Below are 13,397 nucleotides of genomic sequence, written 5' to 3'. Positions count from 1 at the left end.
ATAGTACGTTTTCACAGAGGAGTGGGGCTGTCAGTCAGTGTGGCGTGCTGGATGGACGTGACCTTGGACACCAGCCTTGCATCTGGAATCAGGAGAATTTGGGCAACTGCTTTAGCTCACAGAACTGTCTCCCCCTTCCTAAAATTGAGATATAACACCCAACCTAGTGGGTTGTAGAAAGATTAAATAAAATAGCATATGCACAGGGCTTGAAATACAAATCTTTCTCCCCAGATACTATAAAGACTGCTCATTAGCTCCTGGGTTAAATAGTTTGATAATGATAAAATCATATTTATACTGATCTTCCTAGGATCGCCTTTCTAACACCCCTCTCCTTTCCCATGCGTGTGTCAATGACACCTAGTTGGCTTTCTAACTGGTTACATTGTTAACCTTCTTAAAGTCTTCATTGGTTTTCTAACATGACTTTCAAAACTGCTCATACTAAGGCAGCTGTTTCTTCTCCCATCCGCACATCCCACCATGTCCACACCTTTTCTTTTTCCAACTTATGCTTCCTTCACACCGAGCCACTGTGATTTTCCGACGTGCCTTGCAATTCCCTGCCACCAACACTTTGCACATGCTGGTCCCTCAGGCTAGGATGTCTTTCTCGTTTTTAACCCCCCAGAGGACTCCTGTGCTACTACTGAAACTTGATCTAAATGCTAGTCCATAATAGAAGTTTATCCTCTCAACGACCTTCTTTTACCTTTCCCAACCCAAGAATAGCTACCCACACTTTCCTCTGTGACTTATATACATCCTTAGCTCTTAAGGCAGTATCTGTTAGGTATATATATGGCTATACAAGTAATAGAAAACTGGATGAGGAATGGCTTAAATAAAAATAGTTGTTTTTCTCTTACTTAAAAAAAAATTCAGGTTTTGGTGGTAATTGGCATTGACTCAGCTTCTCAATGCTGTCACCAAGGATCTAGGCCTCTTCTGTCCTTGTGCTTTGCTGTTTGTTGCATGTTAACACTCATTCCCATGCTTGTCACCTCATGGTTCCAAAATAGCTGCCCCTGCACCAGGCGTCACATCCATGTTCAATGCAAAATGTAGAAGGTAGGGCAGCACTGGCTGTACCTATGCCCCTTTTTGTCAAGAGATCAAAAGCTACCCTAGAATCCCCTAGTATACTTCTATGTATGTTTTATTGTCCAGAATTCTGTCACTGGTCTATACCTAGTGCAAAGGAAGCTCATAAAGTGAGGACAAAGCTGGTCACAGATCACAGCACTATTGGCATTTGTTAGCCAAAAAAAAAAAAAAAAAAAAGGAGGGGGTTGAATATTGGATAAGTGGTAACAGCAGCATCTGCCACATACGGTGTTATAATTCATTTGTTACGCGTTTTCCCCCATTAGCCAGTGAGCTTCTTGAAGGCCAGAGGGCAGCTCACCCCCTCTCCCTGGGACCTACAGTGCCTGGCACAGTAGGGACTCATTAAACATTTATTGAGTAAATAAATGGAAACTACACAAATCCCCCAAATCCCATCAGCTTATATGCCATATAAAGGCCGCTTTTATTTTTGCCCAGGAAACAGCCAGGTGTTTGGCTCAATTCATATAATCACTTGTTGTTTTGGCATCGTGTGGTTGCAACCAAAGCTTCACAGTGGGGCTTAGACAATTTGCCCCCAGGGAAAGCTTGGATAACAAAGTCTCCAGGTTGCCAGTTCCCAGAAGCCGGAATTCGGTTCTGATAATAAAAAACTGCAAGGTCTTTAACTCTCAAGAAGCTGCCAGCTGACACAATAGCATTATATTAATTTTCTGTTTCATAAAGCACATTGGAACCCTCAACATGGGCTGCGCAGGCTGCCCGGGGAAGGAGGAACGCGAGGCAGCATTTCACTTGGGGCGGAGGAAGGGCTAGATGAAGGGAATCTAATTGAAGTGTACAATATGCTTACCCGTGTAGCCGCTGATAAAACCTCACCATCTTTTTTTCTTTGCGCAGTACAGAAGATAAAATCAGAGCCACTAAGTCAAAACCATATTTAACAGTATCCTTTAGCCCAGGTCTGTGTCCCTCTGTGTTTGTAAGGGATCTCCCTTTGAAAGGGTGGCTTTGCAGGGCTTGTTACTGCAGGGGCTGCGAAGAGGGCATAACTGTGGGCTCGCAGGAGGCAGGAGACGTATAAATATGACTCCTGGCGACAGCGAGGTAAGAATCTCTAATTTGCATGAAGGCTGAGGTTCAAAGCCATTCCCAGCTTACATGCTGTAACTCTGAGTAACCTTTTAATTTGGGTTAAAGAGTGCATATAATTTCCTCCCAATACAACCAGCTAAAACAGATAACGGTGAGGTTATATGTGCAGATTCTACTTATTTGAGTGTTTGGCTGCTAGGCTGAAAACTGGTCCCTCCCCCGACCCTGCTATTTTTTAAAACAGGACCTGACCTGAGAAGGAAGTAGTGATTGGAATGGGTCTTTTATCCCCAGCATCATTATTCCCACCTGTTCCTAATTCTGATGGCATATAAAGAAAATGACAGCTCTGCGTATCCAAAGCCGATGGGATAAAGGTGAACCCTCTGGAATGTTCTTTCCCCATATGGCAGGCAACCTGACCTGGGGCCAGAATAGCCCAGCACCATCTCCCTAAGACCTCAGGGAACAGCGATGGCTGAGGCTGCCTGCAGTGTTTCCAGCGAAAGCAGGGTCCTTCCACAAGTCCTGGAACCTCGTTTCAAGGTGTTGATCAACCATGTCTGTTCAAGGAAATTAATATCCTGTTCCCTCTCCCGCCTGTTTTAGTACAATCATTCAATGTCTCCAACATAGCCTTTGCACTGACAAACAGAAAATGTAATACCAGCAAATATTCAGGGTTTCTGTGAGAGCGAGTATTAGGAATTCTTCAGGCTTTTTTTTTCCTTGCTTGCTTGTATCTAGCCCAAGAGGTCAGTGAAGAAGGAAATTTTTAATTTGTCAAAATTACTTAACATTCCAACTAGCAAATAGCAACTCTAAACACCAATTGTTTAATTTATTTTTACTCTGCATTAAAATTTTTACTTTAAACTAAAAATCTGGAAAGTTTGCCATCAATTCTTGGTGAACTAGGAGGGAGAGCAGAAGGAGCAGAGGGATGCGGAGACATTTGAAATTGTTTTCATCCCTGCTCAGAAAACAGTCCACCATGCGCGAAGTTTAACTCCTACTATTTCCTCCTTTCCTACTCAAAGCCAGGTCTCAGAATTGCTGCTTTTTGCTGTGAAAGAAGATTAGTCTAAAGAGCATCAATGTGTACCAGGTTCTCTGAATTAGCAGTTTTCCACAGCATCTGTATTTTCCGAGTTAGAGCAAGTTTATTTATTTGGAGGGACAGCTCAGTTTTTCTTGCTAAAACCCATGAAAAGCTATTCTCTTTTAGAATTAGGTTGTAACTCTATTCTAAGCTCCTGACGGCAGGGACCACTACTTAATAAGCTTTCCAATAAAACATTTTATTTAGTGAACAAAGTAGTATATACGGAAAATATATAGTGCTTTCCTATAGGACATTTTGTAGGTGCTTACTAAATCAGCTTATTTAATCCTTACAATAATCCAATAAAATAGGTGTCATTATTATCTTCAAATTATAGACAGGGGAACTGAGGTGTACAGAGGTTGAGGAACTTGTGCAAAGTCACAGGACTAGTAACTAGGGACACTGGAATTTGGACCTATGTGCCTGGAACTGTGCTATACAGCCTCGACCTATGACCTATTACTGTGTCTTGTAATGTGAGATGACGTCAACACTCATTTCTGATCTGGCCTTTGCTATTTGAGGTCCAAGCCTGTCTTTAAAATCAGGCTTTGATCATTTAGGGAAGTTGTGTCTACAGTAAGATGTTTGCATACAGTGTTGGTGCCCCTAGTAGGTGCTCAATAAGTGCTTACCAAATGTACTGTCTGCAGAGCAAAAGTCTCTCTCTTTCTCTTTCTTTAAACTATTATTTCTTTTCTACTATTTCCATTGGCTCTTGCATCTTCTCTGGACACAGCAGCCTCTGGTATGATGTGTCCCGATGTACACAGTCTTCCCTCTGCTGGGACTGCCCTTTAGCTGCCTTGTCTGTCCAGAACTCCTACTCCGCCTCGGCACACAGCTCAGAGTTAATGCCTCTGCCCCTGTGTGCTTGTTGCTGTGTGATCATATCTCTTCCTAGGTTTTTGACTCTGAGTATCCACCTCTTTCATGATGTGTACGCTATTTGAGTGCTGAGACTGGGCCTCAGTTCACCTTAACATACCTGGCACACTGCACCCGGTACAATGAGTACCTGGTGGCACAATGGCACAGTGAACAAAAGGGTGAGACAGAAAACCAGAAAACCAGACCTCTGACATTTCACCATGCTTCTTGGAAGATCTCAGGAATTTAGGACACTTCACAGTGGAAGGGATGTCAATAAGGAAAACGTCAAATATCCCTGCGGCGAGTACCAAATGTTGCTCCTGGGTGGAATTTGCAGGGTCAAGGTATTTCATAGGACGTGGCCGTATTTGCATTTCAAACAAGGGAACCCCAATCAAATGAGTTTCTTCATCCCCACAGTCTATCCAAGGACACCCCTCTCCTCAGTTACCAGGTATGTCAGTGGGCATCTTTCCTCCTAAATGGTGCAAAAGAAAAGATTATGCAAAGCAAGACCATTTCTAACGTATTTTCTCCCCTGCAAGATGCAATCTAAAAACTGCTTGCTATTATGGTTTGGAATAAGATATGTTATTAAGTGAATGACAGGAAAATAAGAAGACATCCATCAAAGTGTCTGTTTCATTCCTACATCCAGAGATTTCCTGTATCCAGAGGATGTCAGTGCACAAATCATGGGTAACGATGTCTTAAGCAGAAGGAACAAGAAATACAAAAGGAAAGACTCTTATAAATGTGTACTCTTGCTCTTAACCTAATTGTTTCTCTTTTGGCATTGTCTTTCAGCGGAGAAAATGGGTGGTTGACGGTTGTAGGGAGAAAATGGAGCATTTGGGGACAGATGCTCAGAATTTCGTACTTGAGTGCTTAGCGAGGAGCTGGCTCGAGTGGGGCCATGATGCTGGGAGTCCACCCTGAGCCTGCCCGTCCCCAGCAGGAAATGCCACAGGGACAGCAGGTGTCTCATCTGAAGACTGAAGGGGAGAAGGGCCTCAGAGAGTCTGGAAGCCAAGCTCTACCCAGCAGACATCAGTTGACGCGGGAGAATGGCTGTCTCAGCCCCTCTCCTGGAACAAGCGCACAATGGCAGGTGGGAGAGAGAAGAAACAGTTGTCATACAAATGAAAATTCCCCCTTTTCTTACAGTTAAGGCTGTGGGGAAAGGCACGCCTCCTGAGGGTGTCCTGGGATGAGAAAGCTGCCTGCGGGAGGACTGAGGTGGGACCCCCACACGGGACTGGAGGGAGAGGAGAGCTGGGGTCCCAGAACGCCTTCCGCCGCTCTGAGTGAAGTCAGGGCAGCTATAGTCTGGGCTTCTGCCTCCTTGGGAAATCCAGCTTCCATGCGCCGTTGGCTGATTTACATGGTTTCTGTTAGGACAACTAATTTTTTGTTAACTTTGTGGTGAGGATTCCCTAACTTTTTAGAAGGTTCCGTTGGCTCTGTATTTAAGATGCTCCAGGCACGGTGGGAATGGATGACAGGGAGGGAGGGCATAGCAGGGGACCCGGGAATGTCAGCAAAAGCAGGATTCCTTGAAAATAATTACCAGGGAAGTTATGGAATTTAAGTTTTAGTCTTACATTCCCAGGGTGGGAAGGGAGGGGTGCGCCTGACCCTGTCAGCTTTTGTGTGTGGTTTCCCGCTGTCTCTGCTTTCAGCTCCTGGTTACGTTGTCAGATAAGTTTTCTTTTTCTAATTTACTCTAGGTTTTGTGTATTTGTGTAGGGGTGTGTGTGTGTGTGCGCGTGTGTGTATAGCAATCAAAGGAGAAGCTGAAAGAACCTCCAACAGCTAAAATCCTGGGGAAAAGGGGAGCCAGATTTTCCTGTGGCACTTGTTTTGAATACAAGAATATACCAAAATAAAGATTAAGAAATTCATGTTATAAAGCTTCCAAGCCCACCTCTTGCGGATCTGTGAGCTCACAGGAGCAAAACTCTTCATCTGAATTTCCATCAGAGAAGTGACACAGTTTTGGTCACCCACTACCTCAGACTTTCGGTAAGAATGAGCCCAGTATGAGCAAGGCTTCCAGCCTGGGGTCTTGACAAAGCTCGTGTAGGAAGCCGGTGGGGGAAGCCAGGGTGACTGAGACCCCCTGAACTCTACCAACTAAGAAGGTGGCAGTTGGCTGCTGTTTTCCACATATAGATCCAGTCTAACAGTTCCAATATGAGAAGGGCATAGTCACTATTTTCACTACCATTTTCACCTGATCATCCAGTCATTTGTTCATTCCCCCAGTATTTGTCCAGCTTAGCAGGGGAATTAAGGTCTGGGCACGATTACAATCATGGTGATTATCATTTATGATTAGTAGGAATGAAAGCAGTCCTGTGTGGATGCTTCAAGTGCATCATCTGTGTTTTAATCAGCACGTGGCATAAAGTAGTGTTTTGGGACTTTGGAAGAGCAAGGGGGGTTATTGTCCAATGCAGTCATGGCAGTTTGCATTGAGGACTGACATCGTGGCATTGTAGTTATGCGTTGAGGGACAGTTACTCTTAACTCCACATCAGCCAAGCTGTCAGACACGTTAGAGTTTCAGCAGCAGAGTGGAGGAGAAGAGTGGAAATGAACTGAAATCCAGGCTGCTCTGTGCAAGAGGTGACTACCATCACTTTAAGAGAGCTTTGAGTAAACCGCTGCTCCGCCCTTCTGGTTAGGGGAGGGAGGCACTGACAGGTAGGGGATGAACGTAGAGGACAGAGGACGAAGAACAGTTATTCTAGGCAGCGGAAATCACACGATGAAAAGCTCAGAGATGAGAAAATACAAAGAATATTTATAGAACAGAGTATCAACCAGTTTATTAGGAATGCAAGTTTCAAGCAAGAAGACAGGAGGGTAGATTTCAAATTGTAGAGGGTGGCTTGAATTTCAGGAAAGCAGATTAATTATTTCTTCTTCTTCTTCTTTTTTTTTTTAGATAGACAATGGAGATCCCACTGAAAATTTTTGAGCAGGATCCAAGTGACATTTCCAGATCCTTTTGGATACTTTAGGAATTTGTACTTTTCCCTACTAAACTGAACCTAGTAATTGAGCCCAGGATTGAAAAGTAGAAGCTTCAGCATTAATCACGGGGGTCGTGAGTGCTTTTGTTCGGTCAATGGGACAGCACCTCTTTTCTTCTGAAGAACTCACTTGTGGTTTTAGCAGCAGGTGGAGGTGGGGAGCTAATCACAAACACTGTTTCTTCCTGTCATGGAGATGAGTATGGAACCCACAATGGGTCAAGCCTAGTATTTTATTCCTATAGTCACAATCATTAGTCCAGGCAGAGGGCACATGATTCAGATCAGGACAATCCAAATCCTTCTCTGGGGAAGGAAAGGTACCCCGGGGCATGGAGCTCCCATCCTCCTGGGGCACAAAGCTGCAATGATACAGTGCAGAGTTACTGGGGCCATATGTAGCTGGTGAGGAGATGCGGGAAGAGAGGAATAAGGAAGGAGAAAAAAAGAGGGTAGAGAAGGGGAGAAAGAGATAAAGAGAAGTGAGAGGGAGAGCGAGGAAGAGAGGGAGAGAGAGGAAGAGAGGGAGGGAGAGAAAGAGAGGGATTTCTGATGCTTTTTGGGCCTTGGAACTCACCCATTCCACGCCAACATCACCCTGGCCTGTCTGTGTGGTTTAGATACATGAACCAATATAGTCTTACTTTGAATTGGTTTACATCAGTAAGAAAATGGAGAATTATACTCACTGGAAATTTTCCATGAGAAGTCACATACACACACACACACACACACACACACACACACACACACACACAGGAGCAAGGGAAAAGGGTGGTGCTCGAGGAAACGGTGGACACCTCCTCTTCTGTGGGGAGCAAAGGGGCTTCAGGGGGCACGGGGCATCCTTGGTCCCCTGCTGTGTTCTCCCTGGCTTCACGGGATTAAAGCCTGGGGTCTTAGTGCACTCAGGCTGCTATCACAAAATACCATAAACTAGGGAGCTTATAAACAACAGAAATCCACTTCTCACAGTTCTGGGGGCTGGAAGTCAAAGATCAAGGTGTTGGCAGATTTGGTGTCTGGTGAGGGCAAATTCCTCATGCAGCCGTCTTTTTGCTGTGTCCTCGCAAGGGCGGAAGAGGGAGGTCTCTCTGGGTCTTTTTTATAAGAGCACCAATCCCATTCATGAGGGCTCTGCCTTCAGGCTGTAATCACTGTCCAAACCCCACCGCCTAGCACCGTCACCCTGGGTGATAGTATTTCAACATATGGATTTTCTTTTGTGGGGGGAACACAGACATTTCAGATCATAGCACCCGGGTGGGTGGTACCTGGGAATGGCTGTCCCTGAGGGCACTTCTGGTGCTGAGGACGTGTCGGAGGGGCAGGGAGTAAAGACGGTAGGTGGCAGACAAGGGTGAGAGACAACACAAATGTCACCCTCCCTGCACTTTGGAAAAACTTTGCTGATTTTTCCCAGAGCAGTTTGCCAGGGTGAAGTTCTTGAACAGTTGAAAGGTATGGGGAATTGAAGATGAGAAGAAAGGTTCCCTCCCCCCTTTTTTTTTTATTTTGAAAAATTTTTTTTTCTTTTTTTATTTATTTCAGCTTATTATGGGGGTACAAAAGCTCAGGTTATATATATTGCCCATGTCTGGCCCATCCCCCTGAGTCAGAGCCTCCCTTTTTTAAAAAATAGTCTTATGGTTAGTTATACCTTAGAAACTCTTCAGGGTTCTTTAAGAGAAGCACGCAGAGATTGGAATTTAATTAATACCTTGAGCTGCTGAACTGCATCTCTTTGAACAGGACTGTGTAGAAATTGGCCGTGGGATTTATTTGGCCACCTGTTTGTTGCAACATAAATGATTCGGATTAATACAACGATGTCATACAACTAATGCAATGAAAGAAAGCATTGGCTTCGGGTTGGCTTCACATTGATCTTCACCGTTTTAGTCTATTAGACATTGCCCTTCTCCGCCGGCTCCCTGGATTCAGCAGGGAACAAACGGTAGGAGACATAGAGACAATCGGAATGTAATTGTCACCTGAGCCAGCACCTGTACTTCTGCCTGCTTGTCCACAATCTGCAGTCAGTGCCAAGGTCAGTGTTTGTTCAGGTCATCTCAACACCATCTAGGACTGGGGGTCTGACCCTGGCCGCAGCGTCCCTTGCCTCTAACTTCTTCCTGTAGTCCCTGCTTCCCAAACTCTCGCTTTGCCTCTCGCTTTGAGCCTGCCCTGGGACAAGGCAGCACAGTGCAGTGGAAAGGTCATCTAGAGGCCCTCCGGGAGCATGGGACATGCACGAATATGAAGTGGCACATTCATTAAGAGGAATTCACTCAGCATCTCACACACTAGGCACTGCGTTTGGAGAAATTCAAATTCTGACACTACACTTTCAGCTCTCTGCAATTGCTTGTTTCTTCAGTCCTCTGGGTCTTAGTTTGCTCATCTGTAAGATGGGGTGATAATAAGTAGAGATGATTTTAACATTTGATGTCAAAAACTTCGTAGGGAGTATTAAACAAGGGGTAGGTTTATAACTAGCCTGTTTTGAATGTTGCATGTTTTCTTTTGGGATTTGGACAAGCTGCTGCCCCCGTTCCTGTCTTTGTGGTGGTTCCAGATAATCAACTAGCCTGTTGCAATCTGGTCCCTTCACTGGACGTGGACATGGAGTTAGTCTGAATAGTGGGGCTCTCTGAAATTGACCTAGGAGACCCATCAAAGGAGCTGGGCTTTTAATTTGTCATTGCTGTTTATGAGTCACCACTGTGGAGCAAGGGAGGGATGTGAAAGAAAGAACAGATCTTCTCCCCTTAGAGACTTCACCAAGAGGAGAACAAAGGACAGACACAAGCATGGCAGGTCATGCGCTGTTTCAAAGGGAGCCGGATGCCAAGAGCCACTGGATGGAAGGGTGGGTGGCTCTGACAAGCTCACTGGTGACTTTGGTTACCTTGATTAGCTGCTGTCCACAAGCACAGCTGAAGACAGAAGCTCTGATCCCATGGGTGTGTGGGGAGATGGGTATCCTGGTGGTAAGAAGAACTATTTAGCCGGAATGTAGGGTTTTGTCACAATTACAAAGCATGAGCTTCCTCAGTTTCCACATCTGCCTTAAACGTGATGCACTTACTCCTGTTGGTGCTTCTGTCTAGACATCCTGCTGTCATCCACTGGCAGTGAGCACCAGACCTAAGACAATGAGCATCCCTCCAAGTGCCACATTCTAGCCAGTGACAGTTCTGGGTATGCTCTTCCTTGTAGGCCTCACCTGCCGGGCACCCCTTGCTGCATTTCTGGCCCTCCTTGTGTTTCCTTCTCCCCAGCTCTCCGTGTGAGGATGGCTGGTGAGGAGGAAGGCTGTGGCTCATCACAAAGCCCACTTGGGGGGGCATCCTGGGGTCCCCGGCAAAGACAAACACCAGCCAGCAGACCCATCCTTGGGAGACTGGAGCTGTCCTGGTTCTTAGCCCTTATTTGTGGGCTACAAAGAATAATTTAAAAAATTTACTTTGTTTCTTTCCCAACCACAACCAATATAATAATAAAAAAAATTGCCTGGTGAGACTTAAGATGGTGCTTTGGGAACTGCTGGACTAAGAATCAGTGCTATGACAAGGAATCCCAGGAAAGGAGGCAATTCTGAAGGTGCTGCAGCAGAGTGAGACCTTGCCTGGACAGTTAGATTAGGAGCTGGTGTCTGGATGTTTCTAGAATCTTTTTGTCCTGTTGCATAGGTGACTACCTTTGCATTAACTAACAAATGCATTGACAAGCATTATTTATTGAGCAATTGTTTTTTGCAAAGATTCTATCAGATACTTCCTCAAATATTATTTAATCTTCACAGCAATGGTTCAAGATAAGCATTGTTTGTATTATGAAAGGCAGTTTAGCCTGGTGTTAAGAGAGCAAGCTTAGCAAAGATCACCTCATTCTGAGCACACAGTGTGTCAATGAATGGGTAGGTACAGGTTGGGGAAACCCCATAACTGTCTGTGCTTCAGGTTTCTCATCAATAACACGTGGAGCAAACTCTGCCAACTGCTGCATGGGGCTGGGGTGAGGGTTAAGCAAATAAATGCGTGATAAAGTTAACTATGAGTGTTAGCTATTACCATAAATATTTTACAGACGGCAAAGTGGAAACTCAGAGACATTAATCGACTTTTCCCAAGATCACGCAGCTAGCGAGAAGCAGAATCAGAATTTGACCCAATGCGTGTGGACATAAGGTTGGCAGCTCAGGGGATGGTAGAAACTTGGCAGGGGCAGATCTTTAGCAGGGGCTGGCTGGAGAAGGTGAGTGTTGGTAAGACATGGGGCACTCCAGACTCCCTACTAGAGATCTTTTGAAGCAGCCCCGCAGCCTCTCGGGAGGGTTATTCCTCAGTGGTTACAGAGCACGTCTCCTCGGAAGAGAGCTTGTGCAGAGTGAAATAGTTGATGCAATGTCACAAGGCCCTGTGTTTACAATAATAATAATGAACATGTCTGTGGTGGGTGGGGTGGGGTGGGGTGGTGGGGCAGGGTGGGAAGCCATTTGCGCAGGGCAGCCCATTGAGCAATTGTGACGGGGAACAAACTGCAGCAGGCCATGCGCTGGGCCCTGCTTCCTGTCCTGTTTATGGATCAGGTAACTGCTAATGGCATCTGCAGGTAATCAGCAGCCTGAGTCACAACAGAGGGGCTGTCTTTTACTGTTCTCTGGAAGCAGCTTTTACTGTTCCTTCCTCCAGGTTGGGCTCAGCAGGGCAGGTTCTCTGGCTGGTTCCCCCGTCACTTCTCATGCTTCCTCTCCGTTACAGTGAAATATGGCCAGCAAAGAGTAGCTTTATCTATTATTAATCAGCACTTATAAAACCCTCACCTCCAGGCCACTCTACACTCTCCGTCCTATTCTAAAGCAATAGGCAGAGGAATTCATCTTTGTAGAGATGCAAAAATGGACATTTTCTTTCCAGCAAAGGTGCCCAGAGCAACACCTTTAAGAGACAATTTTTAAAAATTGCTATTCATAAGTAGAAATATTTTTATAAAAAATTTACACATTGTGGATAAGCCAAAGAAGAAAACTTTCATTAGCTATAATCTCATGATCTAAAGATAACCATATTAATATTTTGATATCTATTCAGAACCTTTTTCTATGCCTATATAGCCTTTTAAAAAAATACCATCATACTTTAGTTATTTGTAACTGGCTTATTTCACTTAGCAGTATATTGTGGATTTTTATGTCATTAAATATTATTGCCCATTATTGTTTAAAGTAAGTGAATAATAATTTATTGTCTGGCTGTATCTCATACTCTGTTGTAGGCTATTAAGGTTGTTTCCAATGTTCACTCTTTGCTGTAGAATAAAAGGACAACACCTGGCTCCTTTCCTCCTATTTCCTCTGCAACTGAATTGTAGACTAATGGTATTGCAACCCTTTGTCAGAAAAAGATTTGCTGTTTATTGGAAAGAACTCAGATGTTGAATTCAGGCTGATGAGGCTATGTCCCTATCCCATGTTGGGTCACCCTTATGAAATCTTTCATTCCTGATGGCAGGTGCCTTCCTGCCCAAATGTTAGCTGACAGTTGACAGCTGGTGTTTTCCCAGGTTGAAAAGACTTACCTTGTGTAACAGGTCATACGTGCCCTCTCAGTGTGGCATGTCAGGCTGCTGTTATTCTTTTCCTTATTCGTAAATCCAGCAAATACTTATCGAGAGCACACAATGTGCTAACCCCTGGAGATGGAGAGAGAAATAAAAGGAGGCTTTTTGCTTCAAGGAGACCTCAAAGTTACATTCTAGACGGTGCGTTCCTTTTCCCCTGGGCACTGATTTCTGCTGGTTAATCTCAGTGGAACATCTAGTGTTAAAATGTGGCCTCGTTCAACTTGCAAGTTCTGCTGTGATGAAGGACCTTGTATCAGACCACCTCTCCTGCTAAGAACAGCTATAACAAATGGATAAAATATCCCCAAGCAAACAAATACTCCTGAAGCTGTTTGAAGATATCGAGGAGAACCAAGGAAGCCATGACTCAGAGGCTCAAGACCCCGAAGGGAAAGAAAACACAACTAGACAAGTCACCCATTTCCTGCTGATTTTACCTTTGAGTTTTACTTTCGAATTTGTGAGTGGCTAGACATCAATAACCAAAACATAGCTAGATAAATTTCATCTTTAGAAAATTAACAAAGCAATTTGATTCTTTTTGAATCAAAGAAAAAATACACGTGGCAATTAGAGGT

This window comes from Lemur catta, chromosome 2 (assembly GCF_020740605.2).
Source record: "Lemur catta isolate mLemCat1 chromosome 2, mLemCat1.pri, whole genome shotgun sequence".
Lineage (NCBI taxonomy): Eukaryota > Metazoa > Chordata > Mammalia > Primates > Lemuridae > Lemur > Lemur catta.
This window is presented reverse-complemented; position numbering follows the sequence as displayed.